The sequence below is a fragment of the Rhynchophorus ferrugineus genome, unplaced genomic scaffold (genome assembly GCF_030347505.1).
Source record: "Rhynchophorus ferrugineus isolate W39M unplaced genomic scaffold, kcgeb_rfMv2 rfM1, whole genome shotgun sequence".
Lineage (NCBI taxonomy): Eukaryota > Metazoa > Arthropoda > Insecta > Coleoptera > Curculionidae > Rhynchophorus > Rhynchophorus ferrugineus.
This window is the reverse complement of record NW_027472580.1, coordinates 78,155,923-78,182,459: the sequence shown is the minus strand read 5'-3', so window position 1 is coordinate 78,182,459 and position 26,537 is coordinate 78,155,923. Positions and strand designations below refer to the sequence as shown.

The 26,537-nt window shown below is 30.9% G+C and overlaps 1 long non-coding RNA gene across 2 annotated transcripts; it reads right to left on the bottom strand.

Moving 5' to 3' along the window:
- On the bottom strand, positions 1 to 25,708 carry LOC143200087 (uncharacterized). Of its 2 annotated transcripts, none has more exons than XR_013006624.1 (3): positions 25,570 to 25,708; positions 2,220 to 2,521; positions 1 to 121 (listed from the first exon to the last, which is right to left on the bottom strand). It is a non-coding gene; the product is annotated as an uncharacterized LOC143200087 (long non-coding RNA). The 2 variants fall into 2 exon arrangements; XR_013006626.1 differs by lacking the exon at positions 25,570 to 25,708 and adding an exon at positions 9,491 to 9,629.
- Between the last annotated feature and the right edge of the window lie 829 nt (positions 25,709 to 26,537).

Sequence of the window (26,537 nt, the reverse complement as noted above, 5' to 3'; positions counted from 1 at the left end):
TTCCAATTTTCTGAGTTCCGTAGCGGAATGTTATCTTATGGTTACTGCTATACTTCGTCTGTCCTGTGTTTTCCTAATGGCATCTGTTTGTTTGATAATTTCAACGGTTCCACTTTTCGATCTAAAATAAAACAAATTGAATTAGTTTTCGTAATTTGCCAGAGATTAAACAAGTTCTGCATAAAGCGCTCTGGAGAGGATTATAGGCCCGACATTGTGTACGGAGGTGTCTTCGCGATGCCCACGCCCTCTGTAATTAGATTACATCATTTAATTAAGTCGATTTTCGTCGTAGGGCGAATTTTACTCTACGTCGGAGGGTTCAATTCGGGCGGTGAGTGAAGATAACCTCCTTCCTCTCCCTTCTAATTGGATTGTCTTAATTATGGGACATAACCCAGTCAGTTAGGCAACGGTGTCGAGCTGGGGGAGCTGAGAAATTTCAGCAGCGGATGAACACTTTATGTTCCAAATAAAACAGTCACCACCGTGGAATATGGATGAATATATTCTGAATTGAATATATATGCCGTCATTAAATTGTAGTAATATTCTGGAATATTCGTTAACCGACATCTTAAAATATTCAGGAAGTATATATAGCCTACATGTTATTTTCATCATTCATCACAATTGAGTCAATTGCGAAGGTCCAGCTGCAATTACTGAATATATTACGAGCATAATATTATACTTAACCATCCTTTGAGTCCATAGCTTGTAAAACGTTCAGCCATCTGCTTTTAGAATTACTATCAAAATAAGTCCAAAATGCTGATAATTGCTGTATTGAAGAGTTATCATTACTGACGACGCGTTATAAATAGTATTTAACATATCATTCAGCGGTTACTACTAGCCTTTTTTTGTTCATCTAATTTAATTGCAAAAAATATTCCGTATTTTAGTTGTTAGTATTTCACTGTAGTAGATGTGTTTTTCATCTTCAGGTTTCCATGTTTGATGGCCAAAAATAATTGTACTAATAACTTGATATCTTCTCATTCAATATACATTCACTTTATCAGTATATATTAACATATTGCACTGTTTGTAAACCTGTCAGATCATGGGTTGCAAAGAGGCTAAAATATTTTTCTAACATAATTTAATAAATAATATTCGTTCAGTATTTATCTCAATACGGATATCAACTATTTTGTTTAATTTCATTATCTTCAATTCATCTGCAAACTCCTTTAAATTCATGTCAACCATAAGCCGTGTATAATCATGGTGCCATGCAACCCAAATCCAGAATATTCTCATTCTTATAACTTTAATGAAGTCATCATAAATCATTGTGTAAAATGTGCTTTCGTAGCAAGTTCGTCATTTCAGATAAAAATAATAGAAAACTAGATTATTTAATAAACAATTGCTTTGCTTTGCTTGAATTTACGAAGGTTTTCAGTTATATAAATACAATTTATTGGGTTGGAATAATTTTTACAAAATAGTCTGGGCTTGGCGATGATGATTTAACGTTTGCTATTTACTAACGATCGTCTGATATCAACAAAGTTAACCATACCTGAATTTATTAATAAATTTACATAACTATTGTAAAAACCCGATAGAAAAGAAATATTTTACGTTTGTTATAAACATTTTAAATATTTGTTGTATCTATGCAAAATATTATTGTCATTCATTAATAGCGTGAGTTGTTGGGTTTTTAATTATGATTTTATTAAGTTAAGTATAGTTCTTATGCTATGGCTTTCGTTTTGACTTAATCCTCAACAATTAAACATAATAACTGTACTTTATTTAAAGAAACCAAACCTGTACTTTTGCTAATTCTCAATTCAGCAAACGTTTCGAAATGAAATATATCAAATTGTAATTGACGAAGTGATTAGAATCGTAACAAAATTATTTGAAATACAACCAAAATGAAACTGGAAAGTTAATAATACATAAATACCTCCACGTTTTCATTCTTTTTTTTTGTCATAACTCCTAGTGTTAGTAATTAAAATGCTAAAGTCGAAAGTAAACTTAGCTTTCTAATAACCGAACTCATTTCATTTCAATTTATTTGTCTGGAGTGAAATTATAATTTATGTAAATTTGTGAAAATTAAGAATAAATTCTGATTTAAATTTAAGTCTACTTTATTTTAACGAAATGCGGATGAACATTGGACAAAAAAAGACATTTGCATTTTATACACGGCAGTTAAAAAATCGTATGGTTTTGTTATTCATACACACCTTCGTAGAACGGCCCGTATATATCTCCCCATTCGGTTTTTTCTGTTCTCCTCCGCCAAATTCTGACGCTCCTAAATATTACATGGCTTTCGCGAATTTTGCAGATTCCTCCTGGACCAAGTGGGGGCCGTAAAAATTTGCATTTCATTTCCATCGAAAAGATTTCTGACGCCTGGCGTAGGGGCGGGCGGCCGATATCCGCAGCCATTTTCTTTGCATCTGTCAGGATGTTACTTCGATTCGAACGAGCTTAGGGCGTATGGTCCACCGGAAACGGTGGATATTTCGTGGCTGAATCTTGCCTAAAAAAATATGAAACTCTAATATTCCGCTATAACTTATCATCGGGGAGGTCTGTGAAGGGTGGATCAGGTTCGAATGGTGAGAGAGGGGTGATAAACGAGTTCGTAGATATAGAGATGTTTTAGATTCAATTGAAAAGCTTGAATAATATTTAACTTGTGGAATATATTTTATGTGTTATTCAAACATTGTTAAATATATATATATATATATATATATATATATATATATATATATATATATATATATATATATATATATATATATATATATATATATAGTTGTTCCTAATAATTCTTAAAGTGTTTCACTATCAGTGATTAATAGTAATAATATTGGAAGTAGTGTCAGTTATATTTTCGTTGTTTTATTTTACAACCAGATACACACAGTAGAATGCTTATTTATTACATGATACTGACAATTAGCTGATATTAAACTTAGCCACTTTGACAGGCTAATTATAAAAAGATACAACATACTTGTGATGATCAGATGTCTAGTATTAATTATTGGGGAAGTAAATGAAATATCCTAGTAAACATGCATTAGAAAACACATTTCCTCTATAAAACATTATAGTTGATGATAACATCCTGTGTGAAATTATCTCAGATTTATTTTAATCAGAAATGGAAAATAATTATTATTCGAATAATAATTTGACATATCTGAATACAAATAAGTTCAAATAGCAAGGAAAATATATCATGCTGTAATCCTTTGTCAAATATAATTAATTTTCAATCTGAATGTTTCTTTTTATCCTTTTTGTTTTATTATAATAATTTTTTGTTTAAATACTTTGAATGTACCGTTCAAGTCCATTTTTAACCAAATTTTTGACTTCTCGAGCTCTGCGAATACTTCTTTTAAAATGCAATGGTCTGTAAGAATTTGAAGTAAAAATATCATTTAATTTTAGAGATATGGAAGCACAAACATATGAAAGCTAAAAGTTTATGTAAAATACGAACACGAATAGTGGCTGCATACTGCTTGATACTGATGATATATACTGATAAGGACATCAAAATGCCGGTTTAAGTAATTGAATTAATTATACGACATTCATAGTTGTACACGATAAGCGGTTTGTTTTTTTTTTCTACTAGATCAGAGATATACTAGTGACAAAAATGTAGTTTCTTAAATTGCAATTAGGTGGTAGTAAAATTGCCAATAGATGAAATACAACATTTGTCAGACACTTACTTATACAAAATTATTGTTTATAAATAATAAAAAATGTGTTAGTAGTATTCGGCAACATAACTAAAGAAGAGTTCTTGAAACAAACAATATAAAATAAATAAATGTAAGAGTTGAATACGTTTTGGATAGTTCAAAATTGAAGAGAAATCAGCAAATAAACTACTGAGTTTTCTCATAATTGGAAATTTTAAACGCTATTAACAGCAAAGTGAGTAAATTCAAGAAACTACATTTTCATCATAGCGTCGAGCAACCTAGTATTTCTCAGCTTAGAAGATATTTAGATTAAATTAATAGATTTAGATAGCATTAACCAAAAATAATCTATTGGCTAACCTAAAACTTCCTAGGTAAATATTTGAAGGAATAAACCAAACGAGAACCTCATGAGAAATACCTGAACGATATGATTGCTGATGCTACTGAAAGAAAATGCTCTATTCCCATTGCACAAATAGTACACGCCTTTTTTAGTTCACACCAGTATTAGAAAGATTGTCTCTTGTACAGTTACAAAAAATATCTTGTTCTTATTTTTCTACTGTAAAATATAATATAAAGAAGATTGCAAAAGCCATTAGCGGCGACAATATCATAATAAACATAATCAATTTTATACAAAACTACATATTTACATGTAAATAGAACGAAAAATAAATTAATACGCTATCATATATTTTATCATATATTATATATCATATATAATACTATATATAATTGTATAAAATTACATTATGTAAAATAGATTTTGAATTAGTTTTCATTCCGTTTTATTTCTTTAATCTGAGTGCTTGTAGAAGTATATTATAATGTCGACTTGAAGACTGGTTGTCATAAGTGATTAAGAAAAATAACATTGATATAAAGACGAGAAAGTCGAAATATTTCTAAACATGTCTTTAACAGATTGAAACTGTTATGAAAGTTCCTTATGGAATGGTAGTTTTGCAAATGACAGCATTTGACCACATGTTTTTTAACCTATCTATCGTATTATCAAACTGCTTTGTTCAATTGCTGTTAAGTTTATAATTAAACAAATTTATACAATAAACTAGTATTTTCACGTCCATTATATAAACAGAGTCCTTTTAAAAAGATGACGCCAGTTTAATCGATATCGTATGATAACGACAGGCTTGAAACATATTTATAAAACGAGAGGAAGAAATACGAATTCGAAATTTGATGTTTACGTTGGCACCGATCCACGAAAGAAGAATGATTATTGGCCAGTGACACTGACTGTTATTTTTACTGTTCTCGTTTTTATAACGACCAAAATTTCGACTGAGGTCGATGGAAAACATTTTATTTATAGTTAATATCGGGTCCCCCAGTTAACGCATTCGATCAGTTATTAGCATAGGGTTTTAATATGATAGGAAATCCGCCACTAAATATATCCTCCGTATAGCGCCTTAAAAATACATCCAATTGAATATGTAAATATATGATACATGTATCGTGATCGAACTGCGAATATACGAATTATGTTCTGCCGAAGGTATCTAGAAAATAATGTTGTTTAACGGCCTAAGACTTATTCAAGCAGAAGCCAAAGTACCAGCTTTCGCTGGTTGAATATAAATTAAGCTATCTCTGTTTGTCGCGAATTTTTCGCGCTTGAGTGTGAGAAGATCAAAATTATATATTATTCAGAATGGATTTAGAATAATTAACAGTAAACTGAGTTTATTATCGAGATTACTTGATAAAGCAAATTATAAAATTAGTACTGTTGAGAACTATCGACTGAAATTGACTATCGAGTGATTTGTAATTGACTACTTTTTACTATCGACTGTTTCGGTCGCTATTTTTAGTTGGACTGATTTTACTACTTTTACCACTGACTTTTTCAATTGACTGTTTTCAATCGCTACTTTCGGTCGGACTGATTTTGTTAGTATTTACTATCGACTGTATCGGTCGTACTTTTAGTTAATATTTTTGGTTCTACTTGTTTCATTCGACTGATTTTGAATGTTCTGGCTCTGTCGTTTTAGCCGCGACCTTGACAAAAATGTACCCAATTTATGCTTAGATAGGTTTATATGTAATATATGTAGTTTTATGATTTTTTTTGTCAGTTTGGTTGTAAATAACAACATATTGTATATTAATATTATAACATTTTGTTACAATATTTTTCAAGATAGTTAATGTAATAGGGTAAAACAGATTAAAATTGTGAATGATAAATAGTAGAATATATTTAGGGCAATAATTGGATTACTCTCTATTTTTGCTAAAAAATATTTCCATTCAATAATAAATAAAGCATTTATATCATTTCAGTCGGATCATTCTTAATTATGCCATGGATTTTTTTTCTATGATTAGGTTTATGTTTAATTTTTATATAGTATTTATGGTTGTTGTACATTTGTAGTTTTTATATTTTGTTTGAAGTCTATTGTGTATATTTATTATAGTATATTATTTATAAATAGCAATCAACACCTTAAAATACAATAAAAATTTGTGGGGTATTATTCCATTCCTTTTTACAGATCCACAGAACATTCAAATATAAAAGTAATTTTACTTCGTTTAAAATGAAATTTTAAATTTCATGTTATGTATTATTATTATAATAGTATTCAGTAATTTTTTCCTTTTCTGTCTTAAAGTTAGTTCGTGAAGGAATTTAACCATCTCCGTCTGGCTTATACTACCGTTGGAAAATATAACCACATATAAAATTATCCACCCCAAGCAATTATCTCAGTTACACAATTTATACAGAAAAAGGTCCGTACGTCTTCGTCTGACATCACGAAAAAAAGTCGAATTTTGCTTTTGACTGAATAGTAATTACTATTTATTAGTATTAAAAAAGTAATATTAGATAAGATAATTAGAATAAGCGTTTTATAAATAAATTATGAAAATAAAAGCCAAGAAAAACTCAAGTACCCTTCGAGTTTTATATATAAATATTTGTTTATAATTAATATAAGAAAATTGTGGACTGATAGAATAAAGATCTGACAGATGTTTGAGACCGGTAAGAGTTACCTCAAAATGTGACAAGTGTCACATATGACACATAGATGCACAGATACAATAATGCAAACAACCATAATGACCTAAAAGGTCACTAAATCACTATAATTATTAGAACTAGCTTTTATAGTTAAATTATACTTAATGTGTTGGTTTTGGTTTTCTTTTCCATATTAAATACGGTGGTTTATCCCTAGTGAGAAAATTTTATGTTGGTTATGATACGAGCTTAATGTCGATGCACAGATATTTCAGATAATTAACAACTAACAGTATAGTAAGAACAGTGATATATGGGTTAAAAAAATTACTTAATATTGGTAGTTATATTTGAAACAGTGTCACAGTGATCAATATATCATTGTAATTATTAGTTCTATATCATTATAATTATTCTTTATATACATAATTCTGTATGTAAAGATTATTTCTAAGGTTCTTGTAAAGTTATTGTAACATTAAACGTATTCAAACTTGCATGCGTTTAATATTAACCGGCTTTAGAAGAAATAATGAGCTGTATTAATTGAAATTAACCGTAAACTGTTTGCAGTAGATGTGGCCGGTGCGGAATAAAATTAGAATAAAATATAAGGATCTAAATTACACCCGTTGATGTTGATTAGTTTAAGGAAAGACCTGTCATTAAGTAAATAAATAATGACCATAACAATTTACTTCGTGATATTGTGTGTATTAATTTTACTCATTGTTTAATGTTAGACTTTGAGAAGTAGATGCTGATGAATTTAACCCGTGCTCACTTTGCTTGTGTGTTCGAGTGACAGAACAGAAGTAATAAATTAATTTGTAAATTAAAATTATACTAAGCATGAATATATCAGTCGTAATTAATACAAAAAAACTTATATTAGATGTATCATTGTCCCAATTATACTTATTGTGCTCGCGTTAGTTTCCTATACAATGTTAAATATGGTGTTTTTTTTTCAGTCAATAATTGTTATGTTCAGATTATTATCAATGCAGAAATATTTCAAATTATTAGAAATATTCTTTATATGCATAATTATATATGTAAAGGTTATTTCTAAGGTTCGTGTAAATATTAATTATATTGAACATATTCAAATGTAAATATGATTAACATTAATAAGCCTTAGTAGAAATAATGGGATGAATTAATTGAAATTAACCGTAAATTATTTACACCGAATGTGGCCGGTGCGGAATAAAATTAAAACAAAATCTAAGTTACTGTTGTCGATGATGATTACCTTAAGGAAAGCCCTTTGGTTAAATAAATAGTGTTTATTAATTTTGCTCATTATTTAATTTCATATGTATCATTGTCCCAGTTATAGTAATTGAGGTGGTTTTAGATTTATGTTTGATGTTAAATTCGATGGTTTTATTTCCAGTTAGGAAATCTTATGTCGATTACTTTTCATGCTATTAAGCCGTTTTATATACAGAAATATTTTAAATAATTGACAAGTAACAGTTCATTAACAACAATGTTAAAAATATCAGTTAGTATTGATATTTCTATTTAATTGTTTTATCAGAAGCAGACTACTAAACCCTTAGAATTATCACATATATTCTCTATATGCATAACTCTGTATGTAAAGGTTATTTCTGAGGTTCTTGTAAAACTTTGTAACATTGAACGTAGTCAAACATGCAAACCTTTAATATTAATAGGCTTTAGTAGAAATAATGAGCTGTATTAATTGAAATTAACCGTAAATTAAAATAAAATATATTGATCTAAATTACACGCGTTGATGTTGATTAGCTTAAGGAAAGGCCTTCCGTGGAATAAGTAGTGTTTATTAATTTTTCTTATTACTTAATTTTATATTTATCATTGTCCCAATTATAGTAATTTTAGATTTGATTCATGTTATATACGATGGAATTACTTCCAGTTAGATTTTAGTCGATTACTGATTCACGGCATTAAGCTCGTTTTGTATGCACAAATATTTGAAATTATTAACAAGTAGTAGTTTATTATTGGTACATCTATTTAAAGTAATATTACAGAAACATACTATTAAACCATTAGAATTATTAAAAATATTCTTTATATGCATAACTCTATATGTAAAGGTTATTTCTAAGGTTCTTGTAAATTATTGTAACATTGAACATTGTCAAACATACATGCCTTTAATACTAATAGGCTTTAGAAGAAATAATGAGCGGTATTAATTTTAATTAACCGTAAATTATTTGCACTGGATGTGGCCGGTGCGGCATAAAATTAAAATGTTTATTTAAAATGATTAGTTTAAGGAAAGGCTTCTTCATTGAATATATAAATAATTACCTTATACTTATAATAATTTTACACATTACTTTGGGATGTATTTATCCCATATTCGTCCTGCTTGTGTATTGATGCAAGTACAATAGAACAGTAGTAATGAATTAATTTGTAAACTAATTAATATATATATATATATATATATATATATATATATATATATATATAAGCTGTAATTAATTAAAAAAATGTTTCACTTTGGAAACTTATTGTTGGTTACTGCTTCACAGTATTAAGCTGGTTTCCAACGCAGAAATATTACAAATAATTCATAAATATCAGTATAATATTGATAGTTATATTTGAAACAGTATTACAGTAAACCATTCGCGGACGATAACTGCTACAAGATCGGTAAGCCGTCACCGTAAAACCGGCGACAATTTGATTGAAAGCGTGGCGAAAATAAAAGGAGAAAAATCAAATAAGGAAAAGTGTCGCTCACCTCTGAAACGTCGTGCCAAATTTTCGTGAAACGAGGAAGTGTCCCGGCGACATCTCACTTTTTCACGGCCCACTCCGATGACAAGCAGCCAGTAGGGGTTGTCCGACTAGGACGTACGCGCTCGCATTTCACTCCCCCGTCGAGTTCGTCGGGACCTGGATCGATTTTTCCCACGCCCTGATTTCCCATGCGCGGACCCGGCGACGCCCAGGCCCGACAACCGCCCAATTTTTCCCGAAAATCCACCACCGCGTCAAGGCGACGACTACGACGACGACGGTCCTACTCCATCGGATGCGACCGGTCGCCAGATCCGCACTCTCTAAAAGGGAACACGAGAATGGAACGATCGTTTTTTTCTCCTTTCTTTCTTTCTTTCCCTCGTTCCTTATTCCGTTCGGTCGGGGGGTAAGATCGAACTGGGGCGAGTGTGTGCGTGTGCGAGAGAGAGTGAGAGGGAGAGGGTTGGTTGTCGATGTTATAAGGGGTTAGAAATCGGTTTAAGGTTTTTTTATTCTTTTGCTCGTTTTATGGCACCGTTTTTTTTTCAGTCGCTCTAGCCTATGGGTGTTCGGAATTTTACCAATGTCAGAACGTCAAGGGCGTTTAGAACTTGGATTTTTTACATCGATGATTCTTTGAATTTACTCGTTGCGTAATCCACCGTAAAATTCAGGTTTCAGTAAGAGTTAGAAAATATATCAACAATATCAACTGAATCATTTTTTTAAAATTAACTACATCTTACATTAGATATGCTTAGTACAATTTTAAATTGCAGATTAATTTATTACTATTGTTCTGTTGTACTTGTATTGATACACAAGCAAGGCGAATACGGGATGAATACATCAGTATGTATTTTCCAAATTAAAATAAAACCAATCAACTTAAGCTAAAGTTAAGAATACACTAAACAATTTATGGTTTGGTTAGCTTCAATCTTCTCATTTCCTGCGTGTTGTGAAGTAGCTGTATGGCTTCCACATTGCTGTGATTTAGCTAACTTATTTTATGTCTTAATTTCGAGGTCATCTTGCAGCTCTTCATTAGTTACGTAGCGATATACATTGATAATTAATCGTAAGATTTTGTTTTGTGTGTGTTGAATTACTAGTTGTTTTGATGTTTGTGCAACCTCATATTTGCACCCTATAGGTTCAAATTGGCTTTATGATTGGCTGATTAACAAATCTCCTTGATTTCAGGTCATGTTTTGAGTATACAGTTGCTTGACTTTGAGTCTAACCTGTTCTGCTTTTTGTCTAACATGATGTTTTCAGTATAACCTACTATAGAGTTATATTCCGATGTATTTAGCTGATTCTGCCTGCGGACTCGGGCACCTGTCAAGTGATATAATGATTAGTTTTCTGTCATACCGCCGCAACGCGTTAACATAGACAGATTTGGAGCTATTAAGCTGTATTTTCCAGTCTCTACTCCATTTGTAGATCTTGTTGACCGCTATATGTACTTTTTCTACAGCTTTAGACAGAGATACATATTTTGCCGTAATAACTGTGTTGTCGCCAAGTGTTTCAAGTACTGTTTCTTCTGTTGTTGGAATATCAGTAGTATAGAGTAGATATAGGAGTGGTCCTAAGCACTACTCTGTGGAACTCCAGCCGAAATAGGTTCAAGTAGCAATTTACTCATTTTGTAGGTTAATGCCAAATACCATACCCAGTCAAAAGTTCGTGAGACGTCCTAGAATGTTGCAGGGCAGTACTGTTTTTTCCAAACTGGAAATCTGGTGATATAACACGATTTAACAGCAGTTTCTCTTATAATTTCGATATCTCAGGTCGCAGCGAAATAGGCTTGTAAGATCAAACTTATTCTGTCGGTTTGTCAGATTTTTTCAGCATAATTATTACAGCAACCTTAAGACATTCTGGAACTGCATCAACTGTATACTTCTTATTCCGCTACTTGAATATTAATAGCGATATAGTTATATTGGATATTAAAATTAGGTCTAAAAGTTTTTTTACAATAAAATTTTGGCGTTGGGAACTACTGACTGAAAACAGTCAGTCGCAAAAAGGCGAGCTAATCAATTTTCAAAAAAGCATTCGATTAAAAATGATAATCAGTTTTTCCGTCAAATACACGCTTCAACTGTTTTTCCGTTTGTGATAGCGGACGGCGATTTACGAATTCCTTTCCGTATTAATTAAATAATTTTAAATTGGCAATTGACATTGCGAAAAAAGGAACAGAATAATGGTCCCAAATATTCTTCATTGGGTTTCAATATTTGAAAAGTAATAAAGACATATTATAATATAAGAAATTATTATATCTATTTCATTCCAATGTACGTGTTCCTTTATGCTGGATCCTATTATGTTCAACACAACAGTTTCGTTTTGAATTATATAAAATTATTTTCATATTTTATATATTTGATTTCATTGTAAACAGTATTGGAATAATGAGACTTAAATATTTGTATCGTATTTTCTGAATCAATTTTCAACTATTAAATTATGACACCCCTTTCAGACAAAATAATGAATTTATTTATTGCTAAATAAGAATAATTTAAAATTATTACTCGTTGAAACTTCTTTCTATATTGAATTATTCATAATTCTAATTCAAAAAATGATCTAATAGTTATCAAGATAACATTAATACAGTCAAAAGTCAATTTTGCAATTTGTCAATCAAATTGTTCTTCTTTTTACCCTATTACATTTGAGAATAGAGTTCCTAAAGGCTGCTGTTTTAATGTACAATGTTATTGACAACCGTATTACAAACAAAAGCATAATCTAGTACGTATAAACATAAATTCGGTACGCTATTTTCAAGGTCGCAGATAGGAGAACTAACCAAGTTAACTAGTCATAGCTGAAAGTAGTCGAATGAAACAGCGGATTACTCGATTACTTTATTGAATTACTAAACAATCGGTAAGCGTTTTATGTCAATAGTTCTCAAGGCTAATTAATAGAAATATATTAGATGTTGAAATGAAATTAATTTTAAATACTTTTTTTATAATAAAATGGTTTCTTTAAAACGCAAAGACTTTATTTGAGACACTGTGAGTTATTACTTCTTCCCAATATTTCGCGTATTAAAAGTAATCTCGAATTAGAAGATTAATGTCCATTCAAGAGGTTTTTCATTTTCAACATTTTCGATGCAAAATTTTTCCTCTTTTATCATCCAAGCACCATTTCTTCTCTTTTTTTATCACAAAAAAATATGTTTCCCCGCACAAATGCTTATATTTGTAAAAGGTGAAAGTGACTGGACATGAGTCATAGTAAATGAATAGAGCTGTAGTAAGCAGGTTATACAATAATAATATATTAATGACAAAATTATTGACTTATTAATGATAATTTTGATTTCTCGCAATTTTAAGCTATATGCATTCATAATTTTGTCATCTTAGTCTCGATATATTTTTTTTTTCATTTAATTATCGTTTTAAAAATCTTCTTAAATTATTACTTTACTTTTTAACGAAATAAAGTTTACTAAAATTAAAGCAAGCCAGTAATTATTATTTGAGTGATATACTATTGGAGATGACGAAAGTGCTAAAAAATTATTACGAGATATAATAAACTTCAATAAACGAAATAACTCTTATTTAACATAATTTTTTTTTAATATCTATCTTTGAATTCACCTGATGCTGCAAAATGTTATTGCGAGGACAGTGAATACATTTTGAAGATATCTGTCATCTCTCCTATAACTAAAACTAACTTTTGTTTTAACAACTTTTGCTTTTTCTTATTAACAAAACATCATTTACTGGAATTTTAATTTTTTATATTTAAGTAAATACCTTCGAAGTGGTGAAGAAGAAGAAGTGAAGAAGTTGGCTGCCGTCGAAATATGTCCTTTTTAACGAGATTAAGTTCAGACCCACGGAATAATTAACGATATATATCGGATATTGGTTTGTGAGAACCGAGAGTTTTAAATCGATTTTTGCTATATTATCCGCTGTATACACTAAATATGTCTTCGTCTATTTGACAACATATTGGAATCGATACCAAGCTGTATATCTGAAAACCATTTTTGTTTATAATATTATTAATAAATATACAGTTAATAAATATTGTTCACAAGTTAAGGTTTGACTATATATAAAAGTCATAACGGACCGTATAGACAATATACTTAAAGAAACAAGATTATAGAAAAACAAGGTTATAAAGTTGTACTAATTTTTATATAGAAATTTTGTTCATTTTTCTTCATGGCTTTTGAATAGTCTTTCAAAAGCATATTTGATGTATATATTATTTTAAGGTCTGTGAAATAATTATAGAATTTACAATAGATTTATTAATTATTTATTATCTGTAATGCTTTATTGACTTGATAGGTGTTTTGATTCTTATAACTGTAAAAGTAAAATTAATGTAATTTAAAAGCATATCGATTGCACATATATAGCTACATAAAATAAACGTCAATCTTATTTACATTGTTTATTAGTTATATATATGTAACTTAACAAAATATTTTTTTAATTTAAAAATCGACAGTCAGTGGTGACTATTACTGTTATTTATTTATCTTTAGTAGTAAAATGTCATTATACATAATGGAGTATCAGTACAAGAGAAATCTGCTCTAACATTTTATATTCTATTTTGCACAATTTATGGGACTTTTCTTGGTTGGTGGTTACCTGTGTGTATCTCAGTATTTCAATGTCAACCACCAAAGGCGTTTTAAAATTTGTTTTTCTTGCTTCCATTTAAAAGAGAATTGTTCACCGAGACCTTTTGAATGATTTACGAGCCAGTGAATGACCGTGAACGTCAAGGTCGTCCAGAAACTGGAAAACATCTGTCTGTTAACCGAAATGAAACTGTAACTTTCACCGAATTATTTTCTACTTTCAAACAAGTCATTTTTTTTTTCGAACTTGTTAACAGTCTTGATTAGATTTTCTACATTTGATGGTTGTCGATTGTCGATTTTATTACATTGGATCAATTTAATTCATATTGTTTATTGATGTTGTTTAATTATTTTATGCAGCCTAATTTTATATTTTTTATTAGATTTGGCATTATATATTTTTTATAACATATTTTAAAAAGGTTCGGATATCTTGATGTTTTTCTATAAATACGTTGTAAGTAGCTAAATTCTAATATTAATAATAATGGATATAAAGTGACATATTTTGAAAGCTCTGTTGTATATGTGAAATTTGTATTTTAACTAAATAGTTTTTTCTTTTTTTTTGAAGCCTCAGTTGAATGGTTGTCGCATTATATGTAGGTAGACCATCAACTCTGTGGATTTTAGAGTCGTAGAGAACATCGACTTTATTTACCTTATCTTTACCATTTAAATTACCACTTTCCATTTCTTTAGAATTAATTTGCAGTTGCCACAATTGCTGCTTTTGTAATGTTGCAGTATTTATGTTGTTTGTCTGAAAACCATCCATATTCGAAACAATTTTTCGGTATTTTTCTATGTTGTTTGATAGCAAAATGATCTTTTAGTTTTTTATGTTATAAATATTGTTATTGGGTATTGCATTGTATAAATTATCACTGAAGTGAATATTGAATTATTAGTCAAATTACTGATGTCGCAAAGGTTCCCTTTATGAACTTTTGTGTGTTTGTGGGCTCCGATGGCATTCCAGTTGAATTTGATATAATTTTCGACGTTTTATTCTGTGCTTTTTGATATTTCAAAGCTCTTTGATGTGATTTTTCAATCTTGGCAGCCGATATTAACTGGAATTTCAGAAGAATGAGGACCGATTTTGATCATTTGCATAAAACGCGGATTTCACTCTTTTAACTTCAGGGATATCAGACATGTAGATATTGGACACAACTAGGGTATTTTGGGAGCCCTGTGGAACTGCAGACTAGATCGCCTACCAGGACTGAATCTCTAGGTCGCAAAAGAATCACAGACATTGACTTACAATTATTGGTTGTATCAGCTTCACAAAATTACTGGGAATCCAAAAGAACTATTCCCGTGAGGTTCTTGTTATGAAAAGTATGATTTACTTCGCCTGCTAACTTGATGACGCTACTTGATCGATTGGCGAGTGTACAACTCGAAATCCAAGCTACTCGCCTTTGATGATGCTTTTCATTGTCGCAGCTTCGTTGAGAATGTAGGGAAATTACCCACTTAACCAACCAGTCTTAACAGCGGTCGAAATGTCCGAGATATGTAACATTTTATAGCCTGAATGACAACATTTTCAACCAGAAAATTTCAGTAGGGCAGCGTTTACTATCTGCTCTTAGAATTTACGACGTATGTGTTTGGACTAATTTTCTATCCGATTCTGATTAGTTTACTCTCTAAATTTGATGCACACCGCATAATCCCTAGCTAATTCGGTTTCCGTGTCAAACAACAACCACCCTTCAAGCAGTTATAAAGGTAGCACAGTTGGAGCCATCTTTCTAGATATATCCAAAGCTTTCGATCAAGTATGGCACAATGGTCTTATATTTAAAGCTAAACAACTAGGTCTACCGGATGTTCTAATTTCCCTGATCCACTCATACTTGGAAGATAGATCCTTTTAAGTAAAAATCGGCGACGCAGTCTCTTCTTGGAACAAAATCTCTGCAGGAGTCCCGTAAGGTGCTGTACTAGCCCTAACACTGTCCAATCTGTACATGGCTGATTTCCCACTTCCCAAGCAATCATTTTATAAGGACGATACCGGTTACAGTCCCGACGTCATCCGCGACAGACTCCAAATCCAACTTAACCAGGCGATTGCATGGTATACATTCTGGTTAAAGCAGATCAATCCGACCAAAACTCAGGCCATTCAAATTGAAAAGGTCTCTATCTCCTGGCTCCAGTAGCTATCATACTTCGATCTCCAATTCAATCGCTAGTTTCAATGGTCAGCCCAAATTCAGCACGCTATCTGCAAGGGCAATAGCGTGTACATCCTATTAATTATACTTCTCTGTAGAAAAAGCAAACTACTAATCCCCCAGAAAGCGACTCTGCACAATATGCTGGTCCGTCCAGTTTGCCTTTATGGAGCATTACCCCAAATGTTCCAATCCAAAAAACTCCGCTCGTTATTCAATGCCCCATGGTTTATGAGGAACCCCCACCTAGAATCAGGCATCCCGTTCGTGAAAACCTTCACGAACATGCTCAGTGTGAGGTACTCCCTAGGCGGCTTAGCATAACATAATAATCCCTACCTATCCATAAACCCCGGTAACCAAATCAAATACGACAGTTGCAGTAGTAACCCAGGGCTTCTGTCGTCCGCAAAACCTTACTATAATGAACCCGAAGTTATGAATCCAATGTTAGCAGACATATCTACTAGTTCTTAGTATTTTAAGGTTTGAACCAAATATTTTATTTATTTTATTAGTTTATTTTCATAATATAGTCATTATCTAGTAAACAAAATGATATATGGTGCTATAGAGTCGTTTCATTTAAGGAAACATATTGATAATATTACTATATATATATATATATAAATATTATAAGAAAAAATTACATAATTACTCATTACCAGTAAGTTATATTTTTAGTATAAAATTAATCAGTTTCCTTAATTGGTATTTCATCACTAGATTAAAATGAAGATATGCCGAGGCCATTTATGAATCTCAGATTGTATCGCAATTTAAGACAAATTCGGATTTAATATTACGGTTTTAAAACGGCATTTGTATGCCGACGAACTCACCCAGAACTGGTTTGGTTGAAGACATAGCGACCCGAAAGTGGAATTTTTTGAGATTTCAGACATAATCGATGCATTTACATCAAGCCGCATATACAATTCTTTGAACGCGTTTGTTTATATCGCCTCGGCGGCGATGTCTTAAAATTAACTCGTCCAGAATAAAATGATTACCAACTGGTTTGGTATTCATCGTCGCGCTCGGCGACGCAGAATCCGAAGAGTTCCTTTTTGAAGCAATTTCCTATTTTGTTGGCGCGAGCAAGAAACCTCGGAGGCAATCACGCTTTATACCCGAGGTTATAAAACTGTTTACGACATTTTTAGTTGAGATTTTCTCGTACCTGGGCTTTCCAAGAAATTGTTTTCAACGGTTTTTATTTTCTCCACTTTTTTTAATTAAACTATGCTAGAAATGTCACTTCACGATTGTTTGTTATGGAAATTTAGGTTTTGTTTTATCATCATCACTAATAATTTTTCTCTAATATCATTCATAGTATCACGATGGCTATATTTGCTGCTGATATTGTAATTCTTACCGTCGGAGATAAGAGCGTAGAAGCCACATGAGAATTACCACAGACAAGTGATAATATTAATAATTGGATTCATAACTGGAAAATAAAATTAATGAAAGTAAATCTGTACCTGTATAGTTCACGTATGATCAGATCCCACAAGCATCAATAACAATAATTAATATCATTCCGGATAACAATGAAGCTAAAAACCTCGGAATAAATCTTGAAGCATATCTTCGCTGAAAGGAATACGTAAAAAGACTTAATGTTACTCAGAATATCAAGAGAATTGCAAGTAGCAATGAGGAGAGACTCTATTCTCATGTCAATATTGAAGTAATGGAACTCTTGATTAACATCAGAAGAGGACACAATATCAAAGGAATTTAACCGCTTGATCTTGGGTAGTGTAGTTAAGTGCGTTTAATAGAAAAACAGCAGTGTTAATACATAAATATTATTACACCAAAGGCCAAGATAGGGCCGATGGGTTCTCACACATATATACCTAGATTTAAATTATTGTAACGTCAAATTGTAGGTTATTCGACAATAATCAGTAGAAATGCAATAAATAAATAAAAACATATACATCCTAACGACGGTTCCAAAAGTTCTGTATTATAGAACTAGGAAATACTTCGATTAACAATTCTATAGAATTGCTAGTATCTAAATATAACCCAAATACAACTTAAATGTTCTCAGTAAACGGACATTGTCATTGATTTTAGATTACTTCAGTGTCAAAAATGTGAGTAATATTTATAAGTAATATCTTTATATACATTCTGTTAATATATCATAGAATGACCAAGTTATGATAGTAACATCTAGATATCCAGGTAAATACAATTAACTCGTCAATTGAAAAGTCTCCGGCCTACCATAGTAAAACACATTTTTTGGCAAAATTAGTTTTTTTTTCAAGGATGATACACTGATTATAGCGACCCTCCAAATTTTCGATACCATTATTGTAGTACAATTTGACTTTTGCTTCAGAATAGGCCTCAGTTTCGACGATCACCTCTTCATTCGACGAGAATTTCTTCCCAGCGAGCATTCTTTTGAGATCTGAGAACAGGAAATAGTTGCGAAGCAAATTCGGAGCCCAATTCATAGATTTATGCCATCGTTTTCACTGACTTGTGATACGGTACATTGTCTTGATGAAGCAGCACTTTCTTTTTCTTCATATGCGGCCGCTTCATTTTCGTCGTTCAAACGTTCCAATAACGCTATATAATATTCGCTGTTGATGATCCTTCCTTTTTCATGGTAGTCAATGAAAATTATTCCATACGCATCCCAAAATACAGACGCCATAACTTTGCCAGCCGATTGTTGCGTTTTTCCGCGCTTTGGAACGGGTTTATCGTGTGCAGTCCACTCGGATGACTGTCGATTGGACTTCGGAGCGATTCCTTCCAGTGTCTGCTATTTCATTCATTTCAATTTACGGCCATTCAAAATCATTTTGTGAATTTTTTAAATGTTTTCTTCGGTAACAACCTCTTTTGGGCGTCCACTGCGTTCACCGTCTTCGGTGCTCATTTCACCATGTCTAAACTTAGCATACTAATCCTTGATGGTTGATTTGCCTGGGGTAGTATCCGGAAATTCGGCATCAAGCCAAGTTTTTGCTTCAACTGTATTTTTCTCTTCAAAAAGCAATATTTTATCAGCACGCGAAATTCCTTTTTGTACATCTTTTTCACAGTAACAAAATTTGCTTCACTCAAAATGTTATAATTCACAAACTACTGATCCACCAGCTGTCAAATTTATACACGCATCTTTTGAGGGTTAGGGCTAACTAAAAAAACATTTGGATTTAATTCTAGTAGCGCCATCTATGTGTCTTTTTTAGGAGACTTTTCAATTTACCTGTTAAGCTACCATGACCAATATCACTGACTGAATAAAATAATAGCGTGTTATGTTAAATGACGAGGAATTGTTTCATGTGGAGTGATTATTTCAATTTATTATTAAATTATTATAGTCGACTAGCCTATTGGCCTTCACTTAGTCTCTTAAATATAAATAGCACTTTCAATATTTTTAACGTTTAGTACACTTCACTACATAACTACGCAAGATCACACGATTTGATACACTTGAGTCTGGGTCATGTAGTTCAGTGTTACTCAAAAATTACAACACGCTGTTCTTAACATGGGACTAGAGTTTTTCCTCCTGTCTTGTTGTGAATCCATATAGGTCCATCCAGGTCCATATAGATTTTAATATTTACTTGTATAGCAGCAACTTATTATATATCGATAATTTAGATGTAGCCATAGTTACACCTTCTCTTTGCGATATGTCACATGTATCGAGATAAAGAACACGACTAAAGCACTGGCTTGCCTACACCTGCTTTTGTTCTGTTTCTGTCATTGTATAATAAGCTTCGTGTTTACTCTATACATACTGGATGAGATGCCGAAGTTTAAGAGTTGCTTCGTATTGCTTCGATAATATTTTTTGTACTTTATACATGAGTCCCTTATGCCAGGTTTACTAAAGGTTTACAGTATATCCAAGAATATAACTGAGCAAACTTTTTTCTCTTCGTAGGCTTTTTCAATATCATGTCTGTGATTCTGAAATACTAGGTTAATTCTTTAACGCTTGTTCACAAAACCAAACTGATGCGCAGATATTACATTTTTTCCACTTATGATCCTTAAGTAGTTTTTCAAATATTTTGAATGTTAATGGCAGTATTGAAATTGGTTCATAATATTTTACTTCATTTGGTTTTTCGGGTTTCGTAATCATAATAACTTCAACCGATTTTCTGTCATCCAGGGCATGTTTTACTTCGAATATTTCGTTGTTCAAGTTGGTGTATAATTGCCTTCCTTGATAGGGTCTTGAGCACTTATCATATCACTTTTTTATACCTTTGAAGACTTCTTTTGAAATATTACAATAACTTATAACTAAACAAATTTCACTTTCCAATGAAGTCCAATATATTGATTTGATATTAGTTGCTAAATTAATATGAAAAACATATGCAAATTATCCATTTATTCATTCATATGAGAGACAGTAAGTAAGCATGTATGATAACATGCAAATATATGAATATACACATGTTGATTGGTGATTAATAGAGAGGAACACAAACAGCCCTGCAGAAATTCAGCAGGGTTTTATTTGTGCATAAATACACTATTTCATATTATTTAATTTAGTATAAATGCCTTAACCTTTGATACTGAATAAAAATAATCTAATATAGATATAAAAAAAATTCTTTAACATTCAGGCATATTCTTAGTTTCTAGAAATCATTTTATTTACCGTGGCCTATCTTTGCTTACATTAATAGGCATCATACAGCTGTGCTATATGCCAATAATTATGCAATCTGTAAATATATACATGTGTATATAAAGTGTCTCTGTGTAAGGTAAATCCTGAATTATGGGTTTTTACACATTTTTCTGCAAATATATTTTGCCACTTTTTAAATGTATTTAACTACGAACTTGAGTACTTGAGCTAATTATGTTCAAATTAATCATTCGATACTTCTGAATGAAGGTATACTCCCTCAGTGCGGTTGTTCATAGTTCCCTATTTTAAAGTCATTAAATATGATGAAGTTCAGTGTATAATTGTAAGTCCCGAAGTACTATCGGTGACACCTTTGTATATTCATTTTTATTGACATTTACTTGCTTTAACTCAGTAACTGGCTGGTGGATATTTGTTGTTCTTTATTTTGAGGATGGGTATCCATTATCTCTCGAAATGTCGATTGACTTGTGTGTGATATATTAGGCTGATGTTTTGGGATGGTCTATAGTTTTTTTCAATCTAATGACCGATTTTTTTTCAATTTTTGATATGATCTGATCTTGGATTAATCTGATTTTTCCTCTATTTTTCCTTGATTTCACCTCTTAGAATAGTCTTTCGCTTGTTAATTCTGAGCCGGTTGTTTCTTTCACTCGAATTTGATTGCTAATTTTCTATTTAGTGATTAATTTTCTTCCTATACACGCAAGAAAGCTGACCAGAATTAACATATATACCATTCTCCCACATGTCAAACAACACTAATAATGATGTCGAACTTTGTCATGCATCTCATGCGTGCGATTTGATTGCTTCCTTATCTACTAAATAGCCTTTTCTTATCAAATTATCTGCTCAGTTTGTTCAATTGTTGACCTTAGTATTCCCAGCTTGACCAGTTTCCAGGAGTTCGTAATAAAAGACCTCCTCCATGATACCACAGAACCTCCTTTATTTAAGTCCATTATTACTCACAATTTTGGGTTTTTTAAAGAAAATTTTTCATACTTAGTTTTTTTATAACGTATCGTTTATTATCCCATTATTTACACAACGGTAATCTATTATACATAAAGCTACAATTGCTGTTCTCTAAATAAACGTAAAATGTCTATTCCTAATGAATCAGTGTTTCTAAAACATTTCAGTTATCCGTATATAAAAAAGCTTCCAGATTTTTAGATTTTTTTGAGGTCCATTTAATTTATTGTTAGAATGTAAAAGTCATTAAAACTATATAATTATAGTAATTAACACCACTTGAATATAAAATATTATTTATTCAACCATAAAACATATATTTTTTAAATATTTAATGACGTACTGATATACAACAGAACCCTAGGTATTTGACTGGCGTAGTTTATTTTTAAAACGTCTGTTTACAAATATCTATCCGACTATTGACTGAACGGCTTCCTGAACTCATAAAATATCTAGTGCGATTTGATTGATGGGCGACTACGGTGCTGTATTGACACGGATAAACTTTTCCAGGCTTGCGGATCAAAATCCAGTAATTTTTCAAAACGGTGGGAACTATCGTTAACAACTGTTGTTAGAATCGATAATATCGGAAACAATTTTCTAATTGATTGTTTCTCGAGCTTGATGATGCGAGAGTGGTTATGCCTGCTGCTCTTGTTAATGTTTTATGACGTGTTTATATTAGATTTTTCGATAAGTACCATATATTCGTCAGCAGTAAATGTTAACGCTATTTGAATATTTCACCATAAAGTTGACTAGAAAATTATAGAATGCGATAACATGTTTTTTAGAGTGTTGAACGAATTAACTTGAATTACCTCTAAATTTCTAAACATATAGATAGTCCTTCACACAATATAATCTAAGATGACAATGTCTGTAGGTTAATCTGTATATCTCAAAGAATCCTACAAGAAGTTAGACTTGGTTCCTCGTAAATTAAAATATGAATACCACAGTTTACAGGTGTGTGGCGATATTAAAATGTCGTTCATATTGCTAGACAACAAGTTGAGTTTACCAAATTCTCTTTTGGTCGAGGAAATAACTAGACCAAAAAGATTTCGTCGCCGAGGGAAATTAAAGTTGGTGAAAAGATCGTCTTTCAAGAAATATTGGTCCCTCCACATACATTTCTTTTACCACCACTGCACACAAAGTTGGGATTGATGAAACAATTTGTAAAGTCACATCCCAAATATAGAGATTACATAAGAAAGTGAAGGAAGAGAAGAGAAGTGAAAAAGGATTGGCTATGTCATCGTCACAACTATTACGGATCCTCAAAAAAAACGGTGTATTGCTTCTAAGGAAGTCATAGGGAAATATTTAGGAAATAATTATGACCCTAACTACAAATAAACCGTCAAACGAATTCTAAGAGCATTTAAAGCTTTAGGCCTAATAAGTCTAAGTACAATTTCTTCACTCGCACCTCGACTATTTTCCGGAAAATTTGGAAGACGTGAGTGAAGGCGTACTGTTTTATTAGAACACTACAACAAAGATATGGAGAAAGCCACAGAGCGAAAATGCCGAAAGAAGACCCTTACGAAAAAAAAAAAGGTTTCAGTGTGTGCTGTTGCACGTATGTTAAAAAATATATGCATCGTTAATGGTTTGTAAACAAAATAACGTTTTCAAGACTATTTTCTTTTATTTTAATGGAATAAATCGGTTAGTATCAAGAAACGTACCGTTCTATGACAAAAAGGAAGTGCTTTTTTGGCATTCAGCACATCCCATCATATAAATGTAACGTCATAAAATCGAGACAGGTCTTATATCTTTATATTATATAAAATTCATTTAATAATACAATCAAATATTTATTGTTTTGTTTGTTTATTGTTTTATAGTGTTGTAGTTTAAATTCATATTAACAAAATTTTAAGGATACTATAATGAGTAAAATTTAAGATGATCAGATACAGTCAAAACCAATTACATCAAATTCAAATAATTCAGTCATCAGTTTAACCAGAAGAAAATAAAACATGCAACTGTTTCCTGGACATCGCCAAATTCTTAAAATATAGCTCTCTGGTTTTGTGAACAAAATAACGTGAATATGTTCAAAGTTCAAAGCAGTATATTAGTACCGATGCTATATTTATTATATATTCTAGTGATATTTTAAGGACTGAACTTGAGATTATTGATCCAATAATTGAGAAATATAAATATTGAGCCAAACACAGTCCAGAAACCGCATTGTATAAGGGCAAATAAGGAAAATTTACTTTTAAATATTATACGTACAGTGCACAATATATATATATATATATATATATATATATATATATATATATATATATATATATATATATATATATATATATATATATATATATATATATATTATACTTTACTAATAAAACATTTATTGGAATGGATATATCATTGCAGCACCCTTTCCAGATGACTTATAATATTATTGGATGATATATAATTTTTATACAGTTTAAGTACCAAATAACTGATGATCTCTGTAGGAAAATACCTATATTGACGCCACTGTTAATGAAGCATAACTCTAAAACACTTGACTATATGGCAGCCAAAAGAATTTGTATGTACCAGTTTATGACTGAAGCAACAGCAGATTAATAAGATTGAGTGAAGTATTGCAAATAAAGAGCCATAATATTCTTATTGTTTGCCTTTATACTGATATTGGCTTTCCAACATTTGTTTCAATCATTGGTACACAGTTTTACTGATCATTATTTCTGATTTGATGAAGATGTAAGTCGTGCGAAGATTTTTTAAAATAATATTTGTGGCTTATCGTAATAGTATATAATAGTGTAATGAATTGTTTTATATAATAAGGCTTTAAATTTCGAGAAAAGATAGAATCAAAACAACATTGTACAACGATTATATACAATGATTTTTCCATTGGTTAAAATTATAAGAAACAAGTGAAGTATTTGGTATAATCAATTCAACAAATTTTGTATAGCCATTTGGAATCGAAGTAAAAAACACAATGTTTAATTATATACAATATTGAAATATATGAAAAAGTAATTTTATACTTTCATTTAAATCAAAGTATTAAAAAATCAACAATTTTGTTATTGAAATTTGGGATAATATGAATAATAAAACTTCCATCTAAATATTAGTTTATAATGTCTAGTTTTTTTTAGCTTCCTAATTTTCGACTATAGAATGAAAAGCATTTATGAAATGCATTTTTAGGGGAAGGTCCCCATCAAACAACCTAAGTAATCTATAAGATTCTAGTTCTATCTAGGGATAGTTAAATAGCTGCCGAATGATGTACAACAAGGAATAAACCATATGATTAGTAGAGAAATTGATCCAGCTATTTTGATGTCTTTTTATATTACATGGAATTGTGGTTATATTATAAACATAAAAAGACTCCACGTTTAAATACAATACATAGCATTAAATGATATTCAAAAAAATTCTAAAAATAAAAAATCTGGTGGAAGTTACAAAGAATAAAATAATATTTTTGTAATAAATACTGTATAAATGCCATACATAATAATACTTACCAAAATTGAGTGGCAGAAATTTGAGTCTCGTCATATGGCTGAACACGTTTCTCCACACAAATGCTAATCATACCAAATCAATAGGTTCACCTTCCGTCTTCCCCGAATGCTGTCGGGCGTTGCGTGACTCGAAATACCATAAAATTAATCTGGGCCATGAATGTGCAATGTCGGATTCCATTTTGTCGTTCTGTCTGCTCCTCTATTGTCCATCATTCCCCCTGATTTCTCGTATCGCTATCTGGTTTCTGCCTACAGCCTGTAAAAGGTAATAGGATTATGAAGGATTTCGGTTCTATTCATTGGTACAGGGGGAAGTTAAAATAGTAATGGCAGTCGTCAAATATATATATATATATATATATATATATATATATATATATATATATATATATATATATATATAATATTTTATTTAGGTTAGTTTAAATTATAAATATAAACTAGTATATAAAAATATAACTATCAATAGAAAACGACGTTCCTATGTAAACATTATGGCAGAATCACATATTCCTTTTTTATTTGCGTTTATTTTTATTCTAAGTATGAAAAAATCAAAATTAAGCAAATTTTAAGGGTCATTAATGCTTTATAATTATTTTTCTTTAATTTAAAATTAATAAAAAATCACATTCTATACTAGTATATCTTAAATGTGTCTTTGATTTCACTGTATTAATAAATCTGGAGAAAATTGTAAATATTTCAATAAAGCAAGTTTAGCAATTCACATTTAGTTAGAAACACTATATGTGCAGTAAAGAAACATGTTTGAACATTGAACATCTGTTTACTGTATCATTCAGTCTTTCTTTCGGTCGATTAGTTTCAGTCGTGACTAGTTCGTTTGACTACTTTTATACTAATACCAGGTTTTTCTTTGCATTTAGCAACTCTATTTTCAATATTATTGATTAATGTAATAATGTAAAAAGAACAACATTTTGATTGGCAAATAGTAAAAT